This window comes from Bubalus kerabau, chromosome 2 (genome assembly GCF_029407905.1).
Source record: "Bubalus kerabau isolate K-KA32 ecotype Philippines breed swamp buffalo chromosome 2, PCC_UOA_SB_1v2, whole genome shotgun sequence".
NCBI classification, from domain to species: Eukaryota; Metazoa; Chordata; class Mammalia; order Artiodactyla; family Bovidae; genus Bubalus; species Bubalus kerabau.
Window position 1 is genome coordinate 1,099,539 of NC_073625.1, and position 14,207 is coordinate 1,113,745.

Consider the following 14,207-nt stretch of genomic DNA (forward strand, 5'->3'; position numbering starts at 1 on the left):
TCTTGCAATTCTTGAGACCATCTGGCACAAGCAAGAAATGATCTTTATTATACACAATTTTCAAAAAATTAGCCACTAGACAGTCAAATAAATGAAAAGCTGTTTATATTTATCTGAACCCACAAACAGCAAGTTTTCATAAAATTCTAAGTATTTTAGCAGTTTTATTTTATTTTTGGATGTGTCACGTGGCTTGTGGGATCTTACTTCTCCAGTTAGAGACTGAACCCTGGTCCTCAGCAGTGACAGCATGGAGCCGTAACCACTGGACAACCAGGGAATTCCATGACACTGCTTTAGTGTATGCTGAAGGCTCCAGAAAGTGGAACTATTGTGTGTATAAAGTAAAGATCTTCCTTTTTTTGTAAGGAATTGTATGTAGCATTGTTTGTTATTTCAGAAAACTACATGCCAACAGCAATGCTTTTCATGATGTTTGGGACTCCATTCCACACTCCTGTAGTAATCAGTGTGTGTGCTTGTCACATTCCAGAAATTCCACAGTTAGAGGGAAACATCTGGCTACTTAATTTACCTTTTAGGATTTGTGTGTCAAAACTAGTATTTCATTATCACTTACTTTCCTTTTACATTATTTACTTTCAGTTCAGTTCAGTTCAGTCACTCAGTTGAGTCCGACTCTTTGCGACCCCATGAATCGCAGCACGCCAGGCCTCCCTGTCCATCACCAACTCCCAGAGTTCACTCAGACTCACGTCCGTCCATCGAGTCAGTGATGCCATCCAGCCATCTCATCCTCTGTCGTCCCCTTCTCTTCCTGCCCCCAATCCCTCCCAGCATCAGAGTCTTTTCCAATGAGTCAACTCTTCGTATGAGGTGGCCAAAGTACTGGAGTTTCAGCTTTAGCATCATTCCTTCCAAAGAAATCCCAGGGCTGATCTCCTTTAGAATGGGCTGGTTAGATCTCCTTGCAGTCCAAGGGACTCTCAAGAGTCTTCTCCAACACCACAGTTCAAAAGCATCAATTCTTTGGCACTCAGCTTTCTTCACAGTCCAACTCTCACGCCCATACATTTAGAATTCATGAATTTCTATTAATTTTTGATGTATAGATAGTTCAGTAAATATGATTATCATTTCAGGATGCTAAAGACGCATTACAAAGTACCTGTTACCAAAAGAAGGGGGTGGGGCCCATAGTCTGCACCACTAGTTAACTGGATTAAATGAAGTCTTCCAGTCCTGGACACTGGATTTGTAGAGGTTTCTCATTAGATTCTAAAGGCATTGTTATTGATATAAAGGGCTGAGAATCAATATTGTGAAAACTGGAAGCCTCAAAAGATACACTTAAACAATCAGGGAGAATTCTTTGGATTTTTATACTAAAATGCACATTGTCTAAGCTCCTGCTTGGCAGACAGGCCTGACAGATCCAACAAGGTGGAAGTTAGTCTGATAAGGGAGGAGGAGGGCAAAATAAGAATTTTTGGAGAACTGGGAAACAATGCCCAAAGCCAAAGATAAAAAAAAAAAAAAAATTAATGGAGTGTTAAATACCTTTTGGGTACTCTAAAGGATTCCAATATTATGAGGGAAAAATCAAAGTATAAAATTTCACGTGTAAGCCCATTTAAAGGAGAAGATAGTGACCATAAGTCAAGGGTCAAGGGTAAATAATTAATATATCGAACTGTGTTTAAATAGTTAACATTGCACAAAATAGAGATCATCTAGCCCTCTCCCCAGCCCTAGGCATTGCATCAAGATACACTGGGTAATACATTTACCAAGGTATCTCAGCTTCTAAGGATGGGCCCCACCTACAGGTCCCCTCAAATCTCATAAGCTCCCCAGACTGTGGCATTCTGTTGTAGCACCCCAAATGAACTAAGACCAAATAAGTTAAATCTAGCTTTGGGTTAGAACTGTGTCTTTTGACATATAAAAGCCACAGCATTTAAAAAAGAAAAGATAATCTACTTCTTGTTGTTATGAATGCATCACTTCATCCATAACAACAGTTTTTCAATGTCCAAATTGATACATTTGAGCTAAAAAGTATACTGGGCTTCCCTGGTGGCTCAGTGGTAAAGAATCCACCTGCCAATGCAGGAGATGCAGGTTCAATCCCTGGTCCAGGAAGATACCCTGCAGAAGAAAATGGAAACCCACTACAGTATTCTTGCCTGGGAAATCTCACTGAGAGAGGAGCCTGGTGGGCCACAGCCCATGGGGTCACAAAGAGTCAGACACGACTCTGGGACTTAAACAACAAGTAGACTATCTTTCCTTTTTTTAATGCTGTTGCTTTTTTTTCTTTTTTTAACTTTACAATATTGTATTGGTTTTGCCATATATCAAAATGAATCTGCCACAGGTATACATGTGTTCCCCATCTTGAACCCTCCTCCCTCCTCCCTCCCCATACCATCCCTCTGGGTCATCCCAGTGCACCAGCCCGAAGCATCCAGTATCGTGCATCGAACCTGGACTGGCCACTCATTTCATATATGATATTATACTTATTTCAATGCCATTCTCCCAAGTCATCCCACCTTCTTCCTCTCCCACAGAGTCCAAAAGACTGTTCTATGCCTCTGTGTCTCTTTTGCTGTCTCATATACAGGGTTATTGTTACCATCTTTCTAAATTCCATATATATGTGTTAGTATACTGTATTGGTGTTTTTCTTTCTGGCTTACTTCACTCTGTATAATAGGCTCCAGTTTCATCCACCTCATTAGAACTGATTCAAATGTACTCTTTTTAATGGCTGAGTAATACTCCATTGTGTATATGTACCACTGCTTTCTTATCCATTCATCTGCTGATGGACATCTAGGTTGCTTCCATGTCCTGGCTATTGTAAACAGTGCTGCGATGAACATTGGGGTACACATGTCTCTTTCAATTCTGGTTTCCTTGGTGTGTATGCCCAGCAGTGGGATTGCTGGATCATAAGGCAGTTCTATTTCCAGTTTTGTAAGGAATCTCCACACTGTTCTCCATAGTGGCTGTACTAGTTTGCATTCCCACCAACAGTGTAAGAGGGTTCCCTTTTCTCCACACCCTCTCCAGCATTTATTGCTTGTAGACTTTTGGATCGCAGCCATTCTGACTGGTGTGAAATGGTACCTAATAGTGGTTTTGATTTGCATTTCTCTGATAATGAGTGATGTTGAGCATCTTTTCATGTGTCTGTTAGCCATCTGTATGTCTTCTTTGGAGACATGTCTATTTAGTTCTTTGGCCCATGTTTTGATTGGGTCATTTATTTTTCTGGAATTGAGCTGTAGGAGTTTCTTATATATTTTTGAGATTAGTTGTGTGTCAGTTGCTTCATTTTCTATTATTTTCTCCCATTCTGAAGGCTGTCTTTTCACCTTGCTTATAGTTTCCTTTGTTGTGCAGAAGCTTTTAAGTTTAATTAGGTCCCATTTGTTTATTTTTGTTTTTATTTCCAATATTCTGGGAGGTGGGTCATAGAGGATCCTGCTGTGATGTATGTCAGAGAGTGTTTTGCCTATGTTCTCCTCTAGGAGTTTTATAGTTTCTGGTCTTACGTTGAGATCTTTAATTCATTTTGAGTTTATTTTTGTGTATGGTGTTAGAAAGTGCTCTAGTTTCATTCTTTTACAAGTGGTTGACCAGTTTTCCCAGCACCACTTGTTAGAGAAATTGTCTTTAATCCATTGTATATTCTTACCTCCTTTGTCAAAGATAAGGTGTCCATATGTGCGTGGATTTATCTCTGGGCTTTCTATTTTGTTCCATTGATCTATATTTCTGTCTTTGTGCCAGTACCATACTGTCTTGATGACTGTGGCTTTGTAGTAGAGCCTGAAGTCAGTCAGGTTGATTCCTCCAGTTCCATTCTTCTTTCTCAAGATAGCTTTGGCTATTTGAGGTTTTTTGTATTTCCATACAAATTGTGAAATTATTTGTTCTGGTTCTGTGAAGAATACCATTGGTAGCTTGATAGGGATTGCATTGAATCTATAAATTTCTTTGGGTAGTATACTCATTTTCACTATGTTGATTCTTCCAATCCATGAACATGGTATATTTCTCCATCTATTAGTGTCCTCTTTGATTTCTTTCACCAGTGTTTTATAGTTTTCTATATATAGGTCTTTAGTTTCTTTAGGTAGATATATTCCTAAGTATTTTATTCTTTTCATTGCAATGGTGAATGGAATTGTTTCCTTAATTTCTCTTTCTATTTTCTCATTATTAGTGTACAGGAATGCAAGGGATTTCTGTGTGTTGATTTTATATCCTGCAACTTTACTATATTCATTGATTAGTTCTAGTAATTTTCTGGTGGAGTCTTTAGGGTTTTCTATGTAGAGGATCATGTCATCTGCAAACAGTGAGAGTTTTACTTCTTCTTTTCCAATTTGGATTCCTTTTATTTCGTTTTCTGCTCTGATTGCTGTGGCCAAAACTTCCAAAACTATGTTGAATAGTAATGGTGAAAGTGGGCACCCTTGTCTTGTTCCTGACTTTAGAGGAAATGCTTTCAATTTTTCACCATTGAGGATAATGTTTGCTGTGGGTTTGTCATATATAGCTTTTATTATGTTGAGGTATCTTCCTTCTATTCCTAATTTCTGGAGAGTTTTTATCATAAATGGATGTTGAATTTTGTCAAAGGCTTTCTCTGCATCTATTGAGATAATCATATGGTTTTTATTTTTCAATTTGTTAATGTGGTGTATTATATTGATTGATTTGCGGATATTGAAGAATTCTTGCATCCCTGGGATAAAGCCCACTTGGTCATGGTGTATGATCTTTTTAATGTGTTGTTGGATTCTGATTGCTAGAATTTTGTTAAGGATTTTTGCATCTATGTCCATCAGTAATATTGGCCTGTAGTTTTCTTTTTTTGTGGCATCTTTGTCAGGTTTTGGTATTAGGGTGATGGTGGCCTCATAGAATGAGTTTGGAAGTTTACCATCCTCTGCAATTTTCTGTAAGAGTTTGAGTAGGATAGGTGTTAGCTCTTCTCTAAATTTTTAGTAGAATTCAGCTGTGAAGCCGTCTGGACCTGGGCTTTTGTTTGCTGGAAGATTTTTGATTACAGTTTCAATTTCTGTGCTTGTGATGCTGTTGCTTTTATAGATCAAAAGACCCTGTTCTAGCCCAAAGCTAGGTTAACTTCTTATTCTGTCTTAGTTCATTTGGGATGCTATAACAAAATACCACAGTCTGGGGGACTTATCGATAACATAAATTAATGTCTCACAGCATTGGAGGCTGGAAGTTCAAGGTCAGGATGCCAGCACAGTCAGGTTCTGGTGAAGGCTTTCTTCCATGTTGCAGACTGCCGCCTTCTTTCTGTGGCCTCACATGACAGAAGGAACCAGGGAGCTCTGTGGGGGGTCTCTCTTATAAGAGCACTAACCCTATCCATGAAAGAAAGCTCCACTTTTGCAATCAAAGCACCTATGGAAGTTCTCACCTCCTAATAACATCACACTGGAAAATAGGATTCAACATATGAGCAGGAGTGGGGGCGCAGACATCCAGACCATAGGTTGTGAAGTTGAAAAGGACCGTTCCATTGGTAGCACTCAATGAGCCTTGCCTCACGCACTCATGCCTTACATGCCCCTCTCCCACATGGACTCTGGACTTGGCCAAGGGACTTGCTTTGGTCAACGGAGCATCAGCTAGAATGATGCAAGAAGAGAATTAATAAGCCTTTGCACATTGCATATTCCCTTTTGAGATGCTCATATTATGGTCTTAGTCACTCAGTTGTGTCCGACTTTTTGTAACCCTATGGACTGTAGCCCGCTAGGCTCCTCTGTCCATGGGACTCTTCAGGCAAGAATACTGGAGTGGGTAGCCATTCCCTTCCCCAGGAGGTTTTCCCAACCCAGGGATTGAACCCAGGTCTCTGGCATTGAGGGTGGATTCTTTACCAGCTGAGCTACGCAGGAAGCCTGCTCATACTATGAGAAAGCTCAACTAAGCACATAACGGGAGTGATGACTAAAAAAGATGCACAACTTGAGAGCTGCAAGTTAAGTTTTATTTGGGGAGGCAGCACCTCAGTTAGTCTGAGAGACTGCTGAGAAGGTCAATATATAAAATTTTGGTGAAGGGACAGTTCAATGCAATCAAGCGCTTACTTTATAAGAGGTTTTCTGCAAGTCACAAGGGTCTGATGTCATCATGAAGGGACTTAGTGCTTCTCTAGACATGAGGAGCTGCAAGGACTGAGATCATAAAATCTGTTCCTAAAAACACCCAGCTATCTAAAGACCTGTCCCACCAGCTTCCCTGGAGCACAGAGCGCCTGACTCCACCCTGCACTCCTCAGCGGGTGCTGAGGGTCAACAGCTATGGCAGCACAGGGCTCAGTCTCCACAGAGGCAGATGGCAAATGCCCTTGTTCTTGTTGTTCAGTCGTTGGCAAATGCACTTGGCAAATGCCAACTTGTAGTTGACAGGGGCCAAATTGAACACGATGAAAGAAAATAGCCCCAAGACAGAACTGAGGTCCTGACCACATGACTCAAAAGCAGTCATGGGCAGCCCTTGAGTATTGGGACTTGATCTGTTGAAGCCCTGAGTACCATGGGGACTCACACCCATCTTTTGCCCTGGCTCAATTCCCGACTTTCAGAAGGGTGAGCAACAAAAATTACAGGGTGGTGGTTTTAAATCACCAAGTGGCACAAAGTAAGGGAACAGGGAGCCTTCATGACCCTGAGCCAAGGCCGTTGTACGTGTGGAAGCAAAGAGGGCGCACTTCAGCTATTTTTCTATGGAAATGCTGGCAAAAGTCCCTGCTTCTGCGTTCTGGATCAAAATCCAAAGTATCTCTGGATATAATAAGTAGTGTTTTCCAATACAAAATCATATGAGGGTTTGGGCATGACATGGATTAAGTTATTTCCTATTTGTTAGTTTTAAATGTCAGCATCATGCCATTTCTACAGGGTCAGTGGAAATTCTCAAGAACAGAAAATGGTGTGGAAAATTGGAAGTTTGGCTCTTTTGTAAAAACGAACGTTCACCAAATGAAAAATTTGTTTTTTGATTTAGAGAGTAAGACTGGCAGTCTACAGATCACTGCATTTGCACAGTAATATCATTATTATACTTTTACTGATATATAGAACACCGTGTAAATTGACCGTAACATGCATGTGCTGCAAGACATTCAGAACTATTTAACTATTTGCTTCCTTTTCATTCTAAAATTTAGATCCATATACTGTGGAATGTGTTTTTGCTTGCAGTAGAGCAAGAGGGCTGTGATATTTTAATTCTTCCATCAACAGTCTGTTTGGGCAAAATTTGAGCGTCTACAGTTTAAAATATGTAAGATGCCTGGAAGGCCACCCCTCTCTTCCCTATCCTGGCTATAATTACATCATCCCTACTCCATCCATAGTGAATAACTGTTTCACGGAAAAACCTGGCACAGATGGGTGATTGTGTGGAAAACCTTGCTTTGCCCTGCTACGGGCTTGAAAGGCCTTGCTGTCCCTAAATGTGGAGCTGCTTGGTAAAGACACACCAGCATCTCCACAAAGAACCACACCGTCATCTTTCCTGATGTGCTTGTATTGGGTAGATTCCCCAATTGTTTTGATGAGAAAAAATTTCAATTGAAGTTTAAGTTTTATTTTCCTTACAATAAAATTATTTTCTAAGGTAAATTAAAATGTATAGAAATGGCTATATCTCAAAAGCATAGGCTGAAGCAGTTGTTTAGCTGTACTCTCTCATGCAGATGCACCTCTTTTTGTGCTTTTCTTTATCAAGCTTTACAGATATTGCAGGTTTTAGGTATTTAAGTTTTCTGGCATCTCTGTGTCAAGCAAGTCTCTTGGTATCATTTTTCCAACAATGTTTTCTGACTTTGTTTCTGTATCATATTTTGTTTCTGTCTCACAATATTTCAAACTTTCTCATTATTACTATATTTGTTATGGTGATCTGTGATCAGAGATCTTTGATGTTACTCTTGTCATTGTTTTGAGGTGCCACAAACTTCACCCATGTAAGGCAGTGAACTTAATCAAATATTGCGTGTATTCTGACTGCTCCGTGGATGGGTCATGCCCCCACCTCTCTCCCACTCCTCTGCACCCCTATTCCCTGAGACATGACGATACTGAAACTAGACTCTAATGTCCCTATAATGGCCTGTAAGTGTCCAAGTGACAGAGTCACACACCTCTCACTTCCCATCAACAGCTAGAAATAATTAAGCTTATTGAGGAAGGCATGTCAACAGCCCAGATTGGCTGAAAGCTAGGCCCTTTGAACCACACAATTAGCCAAGTTGTATGTGCAAAGGAAAAGTTCTTAAAATGTGACCCCAATGAACACAAGAAGGATAAGAAAGCAAAACAGACTTATTGCTGACATGCAGAAAGGTTTAGTCATCTGTACAGAACGTCATATCTGCCACAATATTTTTATAAGCCAAAACTTAGTTCAGAGCATGGCCTTAGCTCTCGTCAAGTCTGTGAAGGCTGAGAAAGATGAGAAAGCTGCGAAGGTAGCAGAAGTTAGTTCACGAGCAGCGAAGGGAAAAAGAAAGGAAGTCAGTCTCCATAACATAAAACTGCAAGGTGAGGGACTTTCCTGGTGGTCTGGTGGTTTAGAATCCATTTTGCAATTCAGGAAATATGGGTTCCTTTCCTGATTGAGCACTAAGATCCCACATACCTCGGAGCAACTAAGCTTGTGCACCATAGCTACTGAGCTCAGTGACGCAGCTGGAGACACTGTGCACCTCAGCAAGGGATCTCACATGCTGCAACTAAGACCCAAAGCAGCCAAATGAATAAATATTTAAAAATGCAAGGTGAAGCAGCAGCAAATTATCTGGGAGATCAGGCTAAGATAATTAACTCAGGTGGCCACACTGAAAAGCAGCTATTCAATGTAGATGAAACAGCTTTACTTTGGAAGATGCTATCGAGGACTTTCATAGCTAGAGAGGAGAAGTCGATGCTTCAAAACTTCAAAGGACAGGAAGACTCTCTAGTTAGGGGGTAATGCAGCTGGTGACTTTAAGTTGAAGCTAATGATCACTCACCATTTCAAAAATCCTAGGACCCCTAAGAATTATGCTACATTTACTGTGTGCTCTCTAAATGCAACAACAAAGCCTGGATGATAACACATCTATTTAAAACATGGTTTACTGATTATTTTAAGCTCATTCTTGAGACCTACTGCTTGGAGAAAACAGATTCCTTTCAAAATATTACTGCTCATTAACAATGCACCTGGTCACACAAGAGGTCTGATGGAGTGATGGACAGGTACAACAAAATTAATGTTTTCATGCCTGTTAACACAATGTCCATTCTGCAGCTCATGTATTAAGGAGTCACTTAGATTTTCAAGTCTTTTTTTTTTTTTAAGAAATCATTTTTTAATGCTATAACTGTGATTCTTTGATGCATCTGGATAAAGAAAATAAAAAACCTTCTGAAAAGGATTCATCAGTCTATTTTTTAAAAACATGTGTGTATTTGTTGGCTGCTCTGTCTTAGGCTGCTTTGTGCTTCTTGCAGCAGAAAGGACCCTCCGTCTTCCCTGCTGCACGTGGGACCTTCGGCTGTAGCATACGGGTTCTTAGTTGCCGCAGGTGGGATCTAGTTCCCTGACCAAAGATTAAACCCGGGCCCCCTACATTGGGAGCGTGGAGTCTTAGCCACTGGACCACCAAGGAAGTCCCAAGACATCACCATTCTAGATGTCATCTTAAAACATTTGTGATTCACAGGAAGTCAAAATATCTACATTAACAGGAGTTGGGAAGACACTGATTCCAATCCTTATGGATGACGTTTGGCGCTCAAGATGTGAGATGAGGAAATAACTGCGAATGTGGTGGAAACAGCAAGAGAACTAAAATTATAAGTGGAGCCTGAAGATGTGACTGAGTTGGGAAAATCTCAGGATAAAACCCTAAAGGATAAGGAGTTGCTTCTCGTGGAAGAGCAGAGAAAGGGGTTTCTTGCAATGAAATCTGCTCCTGATAAATATGCTGTGAAGATGATTGAAATGACAACAAAGGATTTTCAATATTCTTGTTATTTAGTCACTAAGTCCTGTCCAACTCTTGGCAACCCCATGGATTGCAGTGTGCCAGGCTTCCTTGCTCTTCACTGTCTCCCAGAGTTTGCTCAAACTCATGTCCATTGAGTCCATGATGCCGTTCAATCATCACATCCTCTGTGATTCCCTTCTCCTCCCGCCTTCAATCTTTCCCAGCATCAGGGTCTTTCCCAATGAGTCAGCTCTTCACATCAGGTGGCCAGAGTATTGGAGCTTCAGCTTCAGCCTCAGTCTTCTAATGAATATTCAGGATTAATTTCTTTAGGATTGGCTGGTTTGATCTCCTTGCAGTCAAATGGATGTCAGGAGTCTTCTCCAGCACCACAATTCAAAAGCTTTTTCCCAACCCAGGGACCAAACCTGCATGTCTTACATCTCCTCTATTGGCAGACAGATTCTGTATCACTAGTGCCACCTGAGAAGTCCTTAGAATATTACATAACCCTATTTGATAAATCTTAGCAGGTGGTGTTAGTGGTAAAGAGCCCACCTGTCAATGCAGGAGACATAGAGAGGAGTGGGTTCAATCCCTGGATCAGGAAGATCCCCTGGAGGAGGAAATGGAAATCCACTCAGATATTCTTGCTGGGAGAATCCCATGGACAGGGGAGTCTGGTGGACTACAGTCCATAGGGTCACAAAGAATCGGACACAACTGAAACGACTTATCATGCACGCATTTGATAAAGTGGCAGCAGGGTTTGAGAGGGCTGACTCCAATTTTGAAACAAGTTATATTATGGGTTAAAATGCTATCAAACAGCATTGCATGCAAAAAGAAATTGTTCATAAATTAAAGATTCAATTAATGTGGAAAACTTCATTTCTGTCTTATTTTAAGAAATTACCATGGCCACTCCAACCTTCAGCAACTACCACCTTGATCAATCAGCAGTCATCAACATTGAATCAAGAGCCTCCGGCAGCAAAGATTATAACTCATTGAAAGCCCAGATGACAGTTTGCAATTTTTATCAATAAGGGCTTTTTAATTAAGGTATGTACATTTTTTAGACATAATATTATTGCACACTTAATAAACTATGGTATAATACAAACATAACTTGTATGCACTGGGAAAACAAAAAATTTATGTTCCCTCCTTGATCACAGTATTCACTTTATGAGGTGGTCCAGAACCAAACACCCAATATCTCCATGGTATGCCAGTAATGCTTTTGCAGAATAAATTTGAAAGAGAATTTCTTGTGTTTTATTTTCAATTCCACACTAGTTCTGTAAACCTACTTCCCTGATTCTTCAACCATGACCTATTCCAATCAGAGGTTATCACATTTCAGATATTTCTGAGGTGGTAGAAGGGGAAAGCAGAAATGGAAAATGTAGCCATACTTGCAGGCTACCATGGAGAATCTTAAGCTGAGAAGCTGGGAACCACTGTGCCATTTCCAATTTAAACGAACAGCCAGGGCAGTGTTAGAAGAAGGAAATGGAGCCTGCAGGAGAGGGATGAGGAAAAGAAGGCAGGAACATGATGAGGCAGGAAGTAAGTGAGGAATTTCCTTCCTGGCTTATGTCAGTTTCACTAATACTGTTCTGTGATCACCTCAGTTTTACCCCCCTCCCCAGCCTCCTGCTTTGCACTGTTTCTGTTCGTCTTCTGGCTGTACACAGTAACTTCTCTGAATGTGAATCTTTAGATACAACTGTCATATGTTAGGAAGGCCCCTGATTAGCAAAACCTTCAAGACTCCTGAAGAGACAAGGTAACCTCCAGCCATGAATCCCACGGGGTGACGGAAAATGCCCTGGACCAAGTCTCAAAACACAGGTTTTCTCCCACTTTGGTGTAAGTCACTTAACCTTTCTTCAGCCCAAGGTTGTTGTGAATACTGAAAAGAGAGCAAAATGCTTTACTCTGTGGATCTCAAGAGCTACTTCCAAGAAAGTTACCAGTCAGATATTACTGCAACAAGGAAAAAGGTCACAGTTCCTAATTTTCATCCCTGAAACCATTTTCACAGTGACACCATGCAGTTGGTATACATATGTTTGTCTCTCCAGGCTTTATGCTGTATATTTTAATTTTATGGTAAAGCTGAATACACACCTTTAAACTGCAATTTTGTAAATGGACCTTTAGTCTCATGTTGTACAAGAGTCACAGAAAATAAGATGCAATGGATTAGATAGTAAATATTTTTAGGTCATACACAAAATACATTTAGGTGTATATTAGATATATTCAATGGTGGCTTCCCTGGTGGCTCAGATTGAAAGAGTCTGCTTGCAGTGCAGGAGACCAAAGTTCCATCCCTTGGTCGAGAAGATCCCTTGGTGTAGGAAATGGCAACCTACTCCATACTCTTGCCTGGGAAATTCCATGGACAGAGGAGCCTGACAGTCTATACTCTATGGGGTTGCATAGAATCAGACATGACTGAGTAACTAAACAACACCAATAATAATTATTTCAGGGTCAATCCAGAGAATCCAGGATAATCTTCCCATCTCAAGATCCATGATATAATCGCATCTGCAAGGTTCCTTTCATAATATAGAGTAACATTCTCAAGTTCCAGGGATTAGGATATCTGTATCTTACCTTACCACAGTCACTCACTAAGCTAAATTAAATATCCTACTACATGCCTGTGGAATATGCAAAGCAATTTGAATCTCTCATTTGAAACTTAACTTGCCGTAAATGTGGATGGGCAAGAATCAGTTTTGAGGTATGTGTTACTAAATGATTAGAATTCAAAGGGAAGGAATATATCCTCGGTGTTTCCAGGCAAAAGGATGAAATAACTTAGATGGATAAGACAATTATACAGGCATCAGTCTTCAAAACAACTTACACATCAAGGCACGATGGAGCAGCAGTTCCTAAAAGCAAAGAGTCAATGAAAGCTTTCTTTATTAAGTACCAAGCTTGTTGGAAAATAATTTTTAACACTCAGGCACTCAGAGAAGGTTGCAATCATGTATTCTTTCTGTGGAGTCTACTAGAAATGAACTTGACCCAACCAAGATGCCTGGAAAAACTTTTACCAACAGAGCAATAGTGAGTGTTTTATATACTGAATTTTACAACTGAGTCTAAAACAAAAAGTGAAAGAAGAATATGCACACATTATATGCTCTTGTAAAATAAAGAACACAACTGAAGAACAGGAGCATATGAGAGAGAGAGGAAAAAAGGGAATAAGTCATGGGTTATTATGTAGAGATACCAATGAATAAGGGCCAGACAGTGATAGGTGAGTAAAAAGCACGAGAAAGGGGGATTGAGAGCACTTTAAAAAGTGTGAAAATAAAGTTATCTCTAGAACAAACAGCAAAAGCAAAACCTGAAATCTTCATATTTACCAAAATAAAATTTTAAAGCAGAGAAGACACGCCAAATGCAGAAAGAAACACAGTAGATGCAATATGCACAGTGAACATGAAACAAGAATGCAGCTGAGCCCAAACACCAGTCACAGCACAGGTCTATGGCCTGGCTTGTATTCTGAAGGAAAGATGCAGCTGAGCCCAAACACCAGTCACAGCACAGGTCTATGGCCTGGCTTGTATTCTGAAAGAAAGGCATGGGCCTGGCTTGTATTCTGAAGGAAAGATGCAGCTGAGCCCAAACATCAGTCACAGCACAGGTCTATGGCCTGGCTTGTATTCTGAAGGAAAGATGCAGCTGAGCCCAAACACCAGTCACAGCACAGGTCTATGGCCTGGCTTGTATTCTGAAAGAAAGGCATGGGCCTGGCTTGTATTCTGAAGGAAAGGCCTCCCAGGTTGGGTGAGGGGCTTCCCTGGCCCTCCAGTGCTTAGCACTTTGCCTTCCAGTGCGGGAGGTGTGAGTTTGACCCCTGGTGCGGGGGCTAAGCTCCCCCATGCTCCATGCTCAAAAAATCAAAACATAAAACAGAAGCACTATCATAGCTTTAAAAATGGTCCACATCAAAAAAACCTTTTTAAAAAATTGGATCAGGAAGCAAAATCTACCTCAATGTGTATGCAAGAGAATACCTAAAACAGTGATTCAAAAAGGCTAAAAATAAAGACAAGGACAGAGGCAAAGGAGAATTATATGAAAGCGTTGATTGCAATTCTGATAGCCAAATAAAGTAGAATTCCGACCAAGAAAAAAAAATTAAGAAAGCTGTATCATGCTAAAA